The sequence below is a fragment of the Triticum dicoccoides genome, chromosome 5A, assembly GCF_002162155.2.
Source record: "Triticum dicoccoides isolate Atlit2015 ecotype Zavitan chromosome 5A, WEW_v2.0, whole genome shotgun sequence".
NCBI lineage: Eukaryota > Viridiplantae > Streptophyta > Magnoliopsida > Poales > Poaceae > Triticum > Triticum dicoccoides.
In genome coordinates, this window is record NC_041388.1 from 413,568,969 (window position 1) to 413,584,651 (window position 15,683).

The window sequence follows — 15,683 nt, forward strand, 5'->3', positions numbered from 1 at the left end:
CAAACGTTTTTTTCGCAAAATACGGTGGCCCGTCCGGTGGGTCCCAGCAGTCAGGGGGGAAACGTTTTTTCCGTGAAATACTGGTGGCCCGTCCGGTGGGTCCCTGCTGTCAGGTGGAGAATAATTATTTTGCGCGTAATAAGGAGGCACTTCCTTGCGGCTGCCGTGGACCCAACTGTCAGCCTCTCCACGTACAGTACTCTTCTGATGGAAGTCGGTCGTTGACCACATTGTCCACGCCGCGCCGAGAGCACCACGGCGGTGGACGACGACGAGGCCTAGGAAGGGGACGACGTGGAGCCGGGGAAGACGCGGCAGTGGATGCCCACGCAGAGAGGAGTACGAGGGTTCACTGGTTCGGCTTCGGTGTGAGGCTGCCATCGCCGCAGAATAACAGGGGGAGTGGGTGAGTGGAGGGATGTCCTGGCCAGCAGTGGGAGTAGTATGGGGACGGTGAGGCCTCCGCGGCAGCACAGCCGGCCACGGGAGGCAGGAGCATGCGGCACGACCGGCGCTGCTTTGGGCGGCTGGGGCAAGAAGACCAGAGGTTGAAGAAGCACTATGGTCATTGTATGGACATCGTTGACCACACCGCGCCGAGAGCACCGGGGCGGTGGACGGCGGCGAGGCCTACAAAGGGAATGACACAGAGCCGGGGAAGACACGGCAGTGGCTGCCCACGCGGTGGAGTACGAGGGTTGACTAGTTCGGCCGCCGTCGCTTGAAAATAACAGGAGGTGTGGGTGAGTAGAGGGATAGACAGGCCAGGGATGCGAGTATGATGGGGCCGTGAGGCCTTCCCGGCAGCACTGCCGGCCATGGGAGGCGGGAGCAGGCGGTTCCAACGGCACTGATTTGGGCGGCTGGGGCAGGAAGATCAGAGACTGAAGAAGCACAATTGCTGTTAGATTGACATCTAACGGTCTGACGTTGGTAGAATCGATTGTTGACTAAGTTTATTTTTTGAGAAACCTTGTGTACGCATGAACTTAGTAGGCCCACAAGTCAGCCTCCAAATCTGTGGCAGACAACATAAAGCCCATTTGCTATTTTTTATAATTTGCAGCCCATTTGCTAATTCTTAAGTAATTTATTACAGCCAATTTTCTGCCCAGGACCATGGTCAAAAAGTCCAACCTTATTTTGCATATTTCGATGGAGTCCGAATTGTTGTAATCCAGAAATGATAAACATTTTTTAAGAACTTATTGATTTGCCAAAAAAATCGTTATGTTTTTGTAAGCAAATAAGACGTGGGACAATTTAGTTGGTTTAAGGGAAAACCAGTGGTAAAAAATCAGCGTTGGGTGGGAAAAACAACAAAAATAAGGATGTAAATATGAAAAGGGAATTTTATGTGTTTTCAATATAATGATACATGTATATGAACTAGTAAAACTATAGGTAGAGATTCGAAAACAGATGTAGGACATGCGTTTCAAGAGGAAAATAGAACCGGGCTATGTGTTTGATTTAGTAAAAAAACTGTCTGTGGATGTTGTAAGACAAAATATAACTAACGCTGGCGGTCCAGAGGCCAGTAGATACCTGCTGGATCTTTATGCCCCGTTGGCGTCATGGGCTGGGCCTGTTAAAAACAAAACAACCCTGGGCAATCTACAGCCCAGTTGAAACTTGCTCGACCTGAAAAAACAATATACGTGCTCAATAAACGAGAGAATTCTGCAAGTACAGACTGATAACTGGGATGCAGCACGGATATAGTTTTTTTATCGTGATAATAAGTGCATGCACTTGTTTCGAAAAAATTGGAGAACTGGGAATTCGAACGGCGGGTGCTTATGCTACCCATCAAATAAAAATCAGGTGCGTGAAAATTCGTTTCGAAACAAATGATTCAGCTTTATATCCACGTCGACCCTCGGCATGATGGTTGGAAGCAAATGCAAGTTCATATCAAAAGATCGTTAACAACAATACCAACTTGCGGACGACAAGGTAGTACAACTACCAATACCAAACTAACTTATAATCTTTTTACTCCTGGCCCTAGTGTTCGTCTGGTAGAAAATCTTGCAGAGGACCATCTCCCGCTCCTTCTCTTGCTCCAGGTCCCCGAGGTGATACTGGTGCATCACCCAGTTGGCCCTCTGCTGGTCGAAGTTCTTGTTGGTGTGTAGCACCAAAACCTTTTTTGCTGCCCGCTTGTCGGCCGTTGACCATCACCGACAAGGTATTGCCGGTCTTGTGCCACATCGCGTGCATGCCGCACTCCAACTGTATCTTGCAACGCGTCCACGCGCCCCTTTTGAACGCCCTGGAATTGTGCTGGAAGAAATGCTTCCTTAGGCCACTCAGAGTGATACCTGCAGTATTGTGGAATACAGGTTTTAGTGTACCTAGTTGGCATTTTCATAACATCTTTGGCATGTTGCAGTCACTTGTTTCACTTTCTATTAACTATCAAATTGTAATTGCTTCACCAGGTCTGCGTCTAAAAAGAAAAATAGAGCTATAAACAAAGGAATATGTTTGTGCAAGTAGACGGCCGATCGGTGTCTTACCTGGAAGTTTCTCAGGTTGGGTGTAACATATGTCGTGCTCGCTGTCGATGGTTGGTATGAACAAATCGATGAGAGACTGAAATCTCGCGCTGTTAGCACTCACTTTGGCCTCAAGGTGCTCGATCAACTCCTGATCCGTGGGATCGAACTTGACGCCAGCCGGCAGCACGGGCCAATCCTTCTTCGACTTGCATCAATCAACTGTTTTAAGTGAATGATGAAAGATTTCGACAGATAAGTGGTACTCCAAATCTGAAGTCCAAAATACCCGAACACGCCACCGGGATTCTTGTGTCACCTCACGCGCAGCGTGTTGTCACGTCAATTCAATGTGTGGACATGATGAATAATTTGACCGACGTATACTAGTACTGCTACTGTACTACTTACTAGTCCTATTTAGTGTCACAATTTATACATAGGTTTAACTAACAAGTACGCACTTGAAGCCTAACTGATATATATATATATATGGCTTCTGCATAGCATCTCCATCATCATTATCAGTACATCCTACGCAGGTGAGTTAGGATGCACTTGATCCCAGGAAGGTATCTATCCTTGAAACCAGAGGAGTGCTTCAAACTAACAACAGTACATAATATCCAACAAAAGAGGGTCGTGCTACAGCAGTAGAATATATGACTCAGTCTAGATATCAGCATGAATCAAGTTGTGCATATTTGCTGTTGGCATGAACCACATCGCCGCATGTCGGGTTTGCAAAAGCCATCCAGCGCATGGAAGCTTGATGCCTTTCACACACTGAAGATTATCTAGCAACAAGCTATGTCGACGAATCTTTGGATATGGTGATTCATGAAACCCATGGTATGATGTGTAAACACAGCCTCCCCCTCATGAATGGAAGTTGCATAGCACAGTAATCATCGCCGGTGATGTGATCGATGATTGGTTGGATGATCGGATAATTGAGCCCGAGGAACAAGGAGTGGTTGCCGAGGCTGTAAACCCGCCTCCAGTTGAATACGCCTAGCCCAATGAAGCCGGGATCTTTCTCGAACACGAAGCAGCCATAGCCATCAATGTCATGAACGCCCCACGCATTGTACTGCATGTGGTTTGATGTAATGGTTTGGTCAATTTGGTACGTGCGAATGAGCATCAAATGACCGCCGTCAGCTGAAGAGCGATAAGCCACCACCCATCGGCTAGTATGATTCCAGGTCTTGGAATCATGAAGGCCAACGCATTTGCGTCTGCTGCAACAATTCAAATTGGAGACCAAAAGGACAAAAATAAACAATCATGTTCAGAGTATGTGTGGAATTAAGATTATTATAACAGTGACACATATCATAGACAGAGAATTGCAATGTCGTGGTCATAATCATACCCCAGGTTAAAAAAATAAGCCAATGGCTTTCATATTCTAGCAATATGTCATGGTTCAAACATCATGTAACAATGAGAGGAAAACAGCCATGACCTCGCCTACTCGTATTCTACCATAGCACTTACTACTACTGTTCTCATATCAACTCTAAGCAATAACATGTGTTGTTATAAAAATCTTGTAAATGAGAGTAACATATAGCAATCATGATGTTATGCTCATAATATGTGTTCTAACCATCATTAGATGCCAATTGTTCTCATATCAACTCTAACAATAACATGTGTGGTCATAAAAATCTAGGAAATGAGAGGAACATATATCAATGATGTGGTTATAGACATGCTATGCATTCTAAATTTGTAACAAATGAACAGGCAGTCGTATTCATAAGGTAAAGATGAGATGAGATAGAACAATTACACGATGATAGATTCCACCAATATAGGTAGCCAATCTGTGCGTCGACCGCATAAATGATGCTATCGTGCACTATAGCATCAGACATAAATGTTTCCTCAACAGGAATGATGATGAGCCATAACCATGTATGGTGACCGGATTCCAGATAGACTAATCCCTTTTTGAACAAGGCAATGAGCTTGTAATCCATGTAGTCTTCTGATGGTGTGGGCACTTCGCAGATTACAACTTTCTGCAAACAGAGGTCGAGCCAAAAGCTTGACGCGTCTCGTGCATAGTAGGAAGGAGTGTCCGGCGGGCCGCAAGGCTCGATGGCGGCGGTATCCAAGGATGGAAGGGTGATCTCTCGTTGGGTGTAGATATCCACGAGATGCCACGGACTACCGGTGTGGTGGATGAGGACGATCCAGTTGGCCTTCATGCCTGCCCAGTAGTGGCCGCGCATGAAGGACAGGTGGAAGGGTAGTGGTAGCATGTCTAGGGGCACCACGGCAACCTCTGGATGATCGTCAAGTCGGTGTCTAGGCCACCTGCGAGGATCGGGCATCAGCAAGCAGGGTGTCTTGAAAAGAGCTGGTCGGTTGCAGATGAGTAGACGGTACAAAGACAGCGAGCATGCGGCCAGACGGACGGTGCTGAGTAGGTCCATACGACTACAAATCTGCTCCAAGAGAACATCGGGGAGGGAATTCCAATCACTGCTCTGCGTGTCAGTCGGTTCTTCCATTGGGATTTTCGGTGCCTGCGAGCCAGCGGGGAAGTGGATTCGGGCGGGCAAGCGAAGAAGCTTCTCCTCGTATGGCCGAGCAGTGAGCGGGGGGATATGGTACGCGCGAGCTACCAAGGAAGATGGCGCGGGCGGGCGAGCAGTGAGCGAGGGTAAATGGTGTGCAGCCGACGATGGGGAAGAGAGGAGGAAGAAGAGTGGAAGACGGGGAAGAAAGTGCATTTAATCTCAATTCTAATAGTACTACTACCAGGATATACCGTCCTTCGGAGTGTAAATAGTTACACCGATGACATGTGGGTCTACCACAATAGGGCCCATATGTCAGTTAATGGAGGACAGAGGTGTGTAGGCGTATTTGCGGAAGCGTGCTCTACTGGCAAACATGATGGCAGTACTGGGTAAGGTTGATTTAGTAACACCAACATGCTGGTTCAGCTTATTAATTACGTGTCCCATCTGCTGCAGCGTGTATTGTCACTTCACTGCGAAGACTAGTTGAATAGTTCTCTCTGACCAAGATGGGGAATAAATGGATCGTGAGGACTTCCTTTCTACAGTATGCCTATGCCTCTACGCTCACTTCACTCATTTTGCTCCACACCTAGTCACTTGTTGAAATTTGTAGAAAGACAAATACTCCGTATTTGGGAATAGAGGAAGGCTTTTTCTCCGTACTATTTGGGAACAGAGGGAGTATCACCATATGGAGGGAACAGAGGAAGCTTGAAATATGAACATGTCAATGGGAGGGAGTAAGCCCCATGCATGCATGCATGCATGCAACATGCAACACTCACACGTACACATGGACGCATGCAACACTCACGCACCCATGTGGCACACAGCACACGACGCAACACACACGCTCACGCTCAAGTGCTCAACCTACTCCCTACGTCCGTGAAAGACTGTACATTTAGAAATTTACACATTGACCAGGGCATAATTAACGCCCAAAAGTAGCAGACTTATGTGTGCATGCGACCATTGAGATAAGAAGATTAAATGAAGGCTGTTGCATGCTGTAATTAAGGATAGACATGTAGCCTATACCTACAGCACAAGCTGGTGCATTAGTCAATCAATATCGATTTAGATTAAAGGCTAAATGCATTGGAAGTGTAGATGTACATCATGTAGTACACTCTTTGTTGGAAGACCGAGGGAGGACACGTGCATGCACTCACATACACAGCCAGGGCGGTTCGCGCACAAGGGTTGGACTCGTGTCGCGCCTGCGTAAATTTTTGTTTAACTGATTTCTTTGCTCTGCCAACTGACGGGTGGGACCCAGAAACCAGGTGACAATTTAACCAGTCAACAAAGTGCCACGTCGACTATGTGGCCGGTCAGTAGGGTGCAATACGGTGCTCTACGATGAGCTAGTGATTGCATAATTGCCGCAAAACTATATATAGTGACCGTAAAGAGCATACTGTTACATATGTTGACCGCCAGTGTATTTTTCTTGTTTCAAATTAAGCCATATTAATCGGAAAGGACACAGTATGGACTACTACTACTAGTAGTACTAGTACTGCTTTGATGTGTCCCGTTTACTTGCCGAACGAGCAGAAGCTTGCTTACTACGCCTCCCCCTCGCCCACGCGCGCAGTGGTTCACAGGACGAGGAGAGGGTTTTGACTACAGCGCCCTCTCCCTCTCCCTCTCCCTCTCCCTCACCCTCGCCCTTGCCCTCGTGGTGGACGTGCAGCAGTTCAATCGGTGTCAGATTGCCAGAAGCATATTGTATTGTAGTATCATCATTGTTGGACCTTCCGAAGAGGCGAAGAGCCAAGTGCAAGGTTCACATGAGTACGAACTGTTGAACCTCCCAAAGAGTCAAAGAGCCAAGCGCAAGGTTTTATAGGAGTTGTCTTCCTAGTAGGAGTGTATTAGTACAACTATAGTGAACGATGCTACTGTATGATGCCGCCACGTCACGTATATCCAAAGCTATGCCACCTTTTTTTTCTCAAAGAGCATGTTGGAGCCCGTGCAACAACCAGACAAGTTGCACGTACACATAACACATTTACTAGTAATAAATTCTAAAGGACAATTGCCAGTATGCCACACAAGTTCATCTCCAACTCATGTGATAAATTTGTGCATGACTAGTCTACATATATTCACAGCGCTACCGTTCACAATTACCGTACTCCACTTACACGTTATAGATGGGCTACATGTCCTCCTCCAGGTTCCAGTCCCAGGTGTTCTTCATGGATGGCACGATCCATAGAGGTGGGCAACGAGAATCATTGTCGCAGCTTTCTAGTCCGGTTCCACATGATGGAGACTCATCCAAGCTGAAGCGGCATAAATCAGGGATAGCGTGTCCCAGCATGTCATTCATCCGAAGGTGCGCACTGAAGACACAACCATGCTTCATGAACGGCAGGCCTTCTGTGTCGTGCATGGAAGGTGGCATCCGCTTCACAATGGGGTAGCTGTCCCCGATGAAAAGAGAGTACTCTCCAAGAGTATTCCTCGGCACCCACGTAGCATCACGGGGGTCGAACTCGGCGACGTTCATCTGGTACATGCGGCATCCCAGATCTGGACACATGGTGACATACATAGTCAAGGTCTGTGCATAATAATGTTGTGCTCAAATGTGGTGGTCAGTAATACTGTGCAGCAAATAGTACTACTCCGGTATAGAGGAAGTAAAATAACCGGCTAATTATATATAGCCACTCTTGGCTACATGGATGAGATAGTAAGACATGGAAAAACAAAAATGGTGGCAGCTAGTGGGTTCGAGTCTTCAAGGGCCTAGCTAGCTATACGCGTCCTCCAAGGTAAAAAGTACTCCTACTAGTACTACAAAGTATACTACTAGTACAACAATGAAAGAGAAGGCGAGAGGTTTAAAAAATGGAATACCTGGGTAGATGGTGACAGTCCGATCGTGGTAGATTATGTGACCATGTTGCACATCAGTGGTACCATGGGTAACAACTGCTAAGATAGTTGATCCCAATATGCCAAAGTCAGCTACAAGGTTCCAGGTTAGACCGAATCGCGGATGCAAATGCACATCCAGGATCGGCGATCTTATTTTGACCGGGGGATGACTGGTCCCTGCAAAATAATGGAGTACCGTTAGGGATGCAAATGATGGTTTGTGTATTCCGTTTGTAATCTCCCGTACCGTAGGATGTCAACCAGATGAAACAAGTCCCCTGGCTTGTCACCGCGAAGATGCGGCCTAGATGGTGCACGACGTCTTCAAACGTGTAGGGGTACAAATATGTCACCGCCAACATGCGCCAGCCTCTGCCGTTACTGCCTCCTACATTGATGGCAATCCTTATGTCGAACACCGCGATGAGATAGTAATCGTCGTAGCCGCGTCGCTTTGTTGGCGGGTCCGCAATTGCTATCTTCTTCAATCTCATGTAGGAATCATCATACGTATTCTTGCCCAGCCAGTCCGGAAGGCCGATCCCAATGGTGGAGAAGGGGTCTACCAGAACGGCCGCACCGCTGTGGATGTTGTGCAAAATCATGGTGGTATCCGGCCGGAGGTATGCAAGCCAATCTTCATTGGCACCGACCCAGACCTATATATAATACGGTGGGCAGCGGAGAAATTACGGGATGGAAATGGAATAACTAAGTACTACATGATCAAACTTCATTACTGACCTGCTCATCGGACAAAATCTTACTACCTCTCAATGTCGTCAACTCTAGCGGAGTCAACGTGCAACCATGGCCAGGGAGCGCTGGACTATTCGAAGAATTGTCCCATAGAAGAACCTTCTCCCCGAGGATGCATGGAAGACCAACAAGCATGGCCTTTTCCCAAGCCTATTTAAGCAGCGTCTTGAAAAAGTTGGTGCAAGAAGCACCGAGTCTTGCGGCGGTGAGGACGTCGGAGTGGCACGCGATTTCTCCCAGAGAATCATCGTCCAAAGGTCTCCCAGCCCCGACGAGGAGGAGAACCGACTGGCGAATCCATGGGAGCAGCGACGAACTGCCTTCTCTTCGGGGGGAGGGGAACTGGCGAGGAGGAGATAAGAGCGTAGTAACCGCAGGGCCTCGTCCCTTCCGACTGTAGATCGTTCCTCAGCGAAGGCGTGAGGCTATTATTTACTACTCTAAATAATAGCACTAGTAAATAATAGCACTAGTAAGAAATTTTTGGCACTAGGTAGTAGTTTTTGGTACCATGGAGTACTAGTACTAGCATTATGGAACGTTATGGGATTGCATTATACTATAAATAATAGCACTAGTAAGAAATTTTTGGCACTAGGTAGTAGTTTTTGGCGTGGATTAAGAAATTTTGGGTATGTTTTTGCCATTTTTTGTACACGCCAACTAGTGTCAAAAAACGTCGTACATTATGTGACGGAGGAGTACGTACTCGTACTATAGCAGTACGCAGTACTAGTACTACTTTTCTCAACTAGTAGTGCGATGTACTGTACTTCTAGTCTAGTCTTGTATAGTGCACCAGTTTTGAACTCTTGAATCTCAGGACCAAGGAGCTACAGTTGGAAGTGGAGGGTACTACTGTTCTCTAGAACCATCGCTGTACTATCAATGCAGGGGAAGTACACCTGCGTAGTGGCCTAGTGGGTACTCTTGGTGCTCTGTTCAGCCGCTCCTCTCACGTAGCTGGCCTACTCAGCCGCTCCTCTCATGCACACACTAGCAGCATGTTTATCAGCGACGGTTACTGCGGGGGCAGAACATTTGAGTTATTTGATGTAGCGAGACTAGGCTTTTCGCTTCCATTTGTGGAGGTGTAATGGATCTCGTTGAACTTTGTTAGTAGTTCCTTCTTTATGAATGAGATGAAGCAAAGCTTTTGCCTCTGTTTCAAAAAAAAAACATGGCAAGAGGAATTTCTTTTATAGTAGAGCCGATAATGGAGTGAAGTCCATGCATGCAACGCCACAAGCTACAGAGTAGTAGTAGAGCACTTTACGTACAGAGCCATATTGCACAGTTCCCAATGCCCCGCCAGGCTTTTCCGGCTCCTCGGGCTTAATTGGGAGGCACTAGTTTAAATATGCTACTAGCTGGAAGCTGCAAGCGAGGTGCGGCTAGGGCGAGCACACGAGCCACGGGATGCTGGGAAGGAAAACCCGTTCACGTGGCTAGGCTGTCCAATGCACCCAGATTGTGGGGCCGCATGTCCGTATGACTTCAAAACTCAAACTACTTGTGTAAAATATTGGCTCGCGCGAAGTGTAGTAGTACCATTTTTAAAAAAAAAGGCTGCCGTGCGTTCGGCCGGGATCGAACCTACAAAACGAGGTATACACTCCCGCGACCACTAGTAGTACTCGTTGGAGTACAACGCAACCTAGAATCACCTTTTGTCGCTAGTAGTACGTACATTATTCCTTACAAGAAACCCCTAAGAGCATGGTTAATAGTATAGCCAGCTGCTGGCTATAAGCCAGTGCCATGTCATCTACAGCCCATCTTATAGCCAACATGTAGTAGTAGTTTATTTCTTATAGCCCACTGACTCAGCTCTATTGTACTTGCTCTAATAATGCAAGAAACCACTAAAATGCCAAGAAACTACTACCACTTGCATACGTGGAAGACTTAAGATAAGACTACCTTATCAACCATTGTACATGCTCTTACCAACAAAAATCCTCGAGTGACCTCCTACCTCCGGCCCGTCCACCTAGTCATCCTCGGCCATGGGACGCAGCTACCGCCGCCGGCAGAAGGCGAGGTCAAAACCGCCGGCGGTGCAGAGCCCATGTTGCAGCAGACCGGATGCCAGCTCTGTCCAACGCTCGCGGCCGCTAGCTAGCCAAGATAGCTCCGTCCAGCTGCTTGTCTGCAAGGTTTGCTAGCTAGATTGGCAAGGCAGTGCGACAGCTTGCTCGCGCGCGTCGCGCTAAGGCCAGCCATCTGGCTTGAGCGAAGGCCGGCGCGGCGGCTTGCTCGCTCGTGAGTCACGCTCGGGCCAGCCTGCGAACCCGTGCGGAGGCCAGCGCGGCGTCCGGCCTGTCCGGCGTAGTGGCAGCCAAGTCGCTCATCACCAGCACCACCGACAAACACGCATCAATACTGTTTGAAGTAAAGTTCAGGAAAAATAATGATTTGAGGGGGAATAATAGGATAGAAGGTCAGATGTGGGTCCCTCGTCTCAACGGTCATACAAAATGTGTTGGTTTAAGCTGCCTCGTCAGCACGGACATGTGGGCCAACCCTATCATAAATGGGTTTAAATGAACCTAATCGGTCGGAGTAGTAGGTAGTTTTTGGCGTGGATTAAGAAATTTTGGGTATGTTTTTGCTATTTTTTGTACAATAGATTCCTCCTAGGGCTGGTTGAAAGTGGTAGTTTTTTGTTAAATACTCTACGTATTGTAAGTACGAGTGAAAGTTAAGCTTTGGAAGCCAATAAGCAAGGCTAGTTACATAGTGCATATGTGTACATGATTGAAAGTAAATATCAACCATGAGTGACTAATATCTTGATGGAAAACTTGAAACTATGGAATACTAGGAAAAGAAATGCATGGTTGGAAATACTAGCAATGTTCATGTCCGTTGCAACGAATCATAATTAGAATAATACTTATTCACAAACTTGGTACAAAACACTCTAATTTTGATTATACATATGTCACTAGAGATATATTATGTTTCAATTAGAATATATTCCTTGGGCTGTTTTGGTGAGGTCAGGGAGGGATGTGGTTGGTTTTAAGATACTAATTATGGGTTTTTCTGCAAATTGGTAGACAAGTGGGATGTTGGTGAGAAAAGGCAACAACTTACCTCACAATCGTTAGATGTAGATCTAATGGTCAAAAACGACGGATGGCAGACACACCAGCATCACCAATTTAGTCTTGTGGAGGAGTACTAGCAAGATCCGTGCATTGCACGGAACATCAAGATGCATTTTTTTATAAAACACTTGTTGTGATTGACCCTTGCGGGAGTAATCCCATGTGTAAAAACTAATGATATCTCGAGAAATATGAGATAAGGTGAAGAGGAGTGGGGTGTGGTGGTGGTTGGTGGTCGAACTGAGCGGAGGCATGGGGATTGACGACGCCGGCAGCAGCCACCAGGCCAGTTTGTTCCAGAGGCTTCCTTTCTTAATTGCTCAACAATGAGGTTTGTTGGAGATAAGGATGAATGAGGGAAGGCCTTGTCTACAAATGTGGAGAATGGCGCGGGTATCTTTTAGTTTAATTTCCATCCGTCAGATATAGATCGGACGGTCTATATTGCAAGATGGCACACGTACCATCATCACCAACTCGTTTTTTTATAAGAGAAGAAATATAAGTATGGAGATACAAACGTATTATTGATACTTTCTTCCATAAACTAGCATCTACGTTCTATTCAATGCCTCGGCATGTGGGGCCTTAGCACAATGACTTCTCGACTGTGTAAAACGAAGATTTTCCCGTCGCCGACAAGGAGGGGGTTACGGCGGCGCGCTTTTTGGCTTGCTCTAGTCCTAGTAGTCATACTAGGTGGTCTAAGCACGTGTAGATTTATTCTTTTTCACGTATCGTGTTCGCCGTACTGCCACGACTATTCATGAATAGACGGTAAGTTATTCACGGGGAAACCCTTGTTGAGCGTGTTTGTGAGAGAGAGAGAGAGAGAGAGAGAGAGAGTGTGTGTGTGTGTGCGTGTGTGATATGTTATAGACTGAGGCAATGATAACAGATTCTTTGTGTCTATGTGTGTGGAGGATAGAGAGAGACATGTACATGGGGCTTTGTGTTGTGTAACATGGAGACACATATACATAATTAGAGAGTGAGTGTGTGAGATACACATGCGGACATGAGGAGAGATGAGGATCCAGGTAAATGGGTGTTTGTGCGTGTCTGTGTGTGTTTGTGCATGCGTTTGTGTGTGAGAGGGAGAGAGTGTATGTGGAGTAGAGAGACCACTGATGATGTAAACCTAGTATAAGGGAAGGGGGAATGGTGTGACATGTGTAGTAGCGAGATAGCACGGGTGCGGGCGGGGGGAGCAGACTATTTGGAAGAGACATCGAGTGTGTGTGTGGGAGAGGGGTGTGAGAGCAAGAGAAAGAGAGAGCTAGCGACAGAGAGAGAGAGGAAGAGAGGGGGCGAGAGGGGTTGTTTGTGTCCATAAATGGCATATAGATAGGGAGACAATGTTGATGTTGTCCGAAATTGGCCTATGAATGGAGACGCAAGGGAAGCGAGTCATCGTGTTTGTGATAGGGACTTCATGAGAGATCTAGAATAGATGGTGTAGAGAACAATGTGCAAAATCAAGAACGATTATGCATTAGGGAGCTATGCAAAGAGTCACGACATATATGTATACAGGGAAGGAGCTGGGGCGGGTCCGCATGTGGGAGAGATAGAAAGAGGAGAGTGGTGCACAAGGAGACAAAGTGTGCTTGTTTGCAGTAGGGGTGGTGTGTGAGGTGAGTGCGCGAGAATCACATAACTAGGGAGATAGACGTTTGGGGGCGACGTTTTGTGTGTATGGGAAATATACACTCTACATAGTGTGTGTGCTTGGGTAAGAGAGATAGCAGGAGACCTAGAGAGTGAGGGAAGAGATGTGTGCATGCCCAAGAGACAAAGTGATAGAGACCTATGTTGGGGTCCGGACTTTACAAGAGAGAGGGGTGTTAATGTGCTCGTTTGTTGGTGTTTGGGGGAGAGAACGAATTCTCTCTCTGTGTGTGTGTGTGTGGTGGTGGTGGTGGGGTGGGTTGACTTCAGATAAAGAGTGAGGTGTCTATATTTGAGGGACTTTAGCGTAATTGAGATATTGTGCACTCATGGTTGATCAATTTGTTTCACAGTTTGTACTATGAGATAACGATACTTTTGAACATGCGTGATATACCTTGATGTACCAGAATTACAAACCTAAGATTGGAATTTTGGAATTTGACTCCATCATTAGCTTTTGTAATTCATTTAAACGGAGGTACATTTTTAAGCCGAGATTTCGTGATTTCAAATTCATATATCAAACCTAGAGATATACACATACGGGCATGTTCAAACTTTATAATCATCCACTTTATTCATACACATACACATTTTTCCTTTTGTCATCATATTTAGGATAAACACATTTGGAATTTCATTTGAATTGGACCGTATGATGGTATTTCCTTGTAGTAGCTGAATGGTCCATATTTGAATTGAAAGGACAATCTAAGTTTTCAGTTGGAGACATTGATTTTCAAAACTTGCACATTTTTTTGCGTGCAAAACAAACAAATTGTCGGCCATGATATCATAGTCGGCCGTACGAGAGCAGAATACTTATAATTTTAGGCGCAAAATGTCACATCCCTAGCTTCTGGTATTGCTCTAGGCTAGCTTCATGTGTGCATCATGTCTATATTTTTGAAACTTGAACTGAGGAATTTTGGAAGCCTCAAAAACTTAAATAAAAGAGGGGCAAAAACCCTAGAAATCTCATTCATTGCTCCAAAGTGCTCTTCTTAAATGTTTGATAATTTTTGGTAAGGGTTCTGGTCCCAACCAAAATATTGAACATTTTTAAGGATTTATTTTTGGGACTTTGGATTTAATTCATTAGCTATTTGAATTTGAATTATATTCATATAATTAGAATATAATTTCAAATACCCCTGAAATATTTTATAAGCTTTTGGAAAAGTCCATCTAGCAATATAAAATATTCAGAGGAGTTTTTGGCATTGTTTGAATTATTTTAAATTCAAAACAGTGGCAAAATAAATTAAATAAAACAAAACAGAAGAAAAAAATAAAACAGAGCAGAAAACCTACCTGGGCCACTTACCCGCAGCCTACCTGGCGCCACCAACCGGCCCAGCCGGCCCAGCCCACCTCCTCCCCCTTGTCATCTTCCTCCTCTGCCAGGAGGACGAACAGAGGCGAGGCGTGGCGCGCGCCCGAGAGGCCTCGGCCACCTCCTGCTTCCCCCTGGCCACCTCCTGCTTCCTCTCGTCGCCCTGGACCCCGTCTGCGACGCCACGCACCCTCCCAGGCCTCGCACTCTCCCCGTACCTTCTCCCCCCTTTCTCTGGCTCCCTCTCTCCTCCACCGAGCGGAGCCCCGTCGCCACCGACGCCGTTCGCCGCGGCCACCACCACCGCCTCGTCTCCCCGACGCCTCCCAAAGCTCTGCCTCGACCTACTCTTCCTCCCCACCCCTCCAAGCAACACCCGGAGCCCTGCAGTGACACCATCACCGCCATCTTCATCGCCACGGCCGGCGATCGCCGCCGTTCGATTCACCGCCGACAGGTCGCCCTCGAGCCCACTGAGACGCGCTCTGCAACCACAGTGAGCTCATGGACCGATTCCCCCTCCTCTCCTGCTCGCGTTCTTGCTCTAGCCCCGTTCCCCACCTCCGCCGAAGCTCGCCGCCGCCACGGCCGACGAGCTCCATGCTCCTGAGCTCGTCCGCTCGCCCGAGCATCACCAGCATGCTCACCGCGCTCCTGCGAACCCGAAACACCCACGAGTGCTCCCTGCCATGCCCTATAGCGCCATCTCCGCGGTTGCCCGAACTCCGGCCGCCGCCTTTGAGCTCGCCGCCGTTGATATAGGTCGCCCCCGGCCTAACTGACCGCACCACTCGACGTGCGGGATCTTCAGCGTCACGTAGCTGCCCTCCGCCGGCCATTTGGTCGCCGG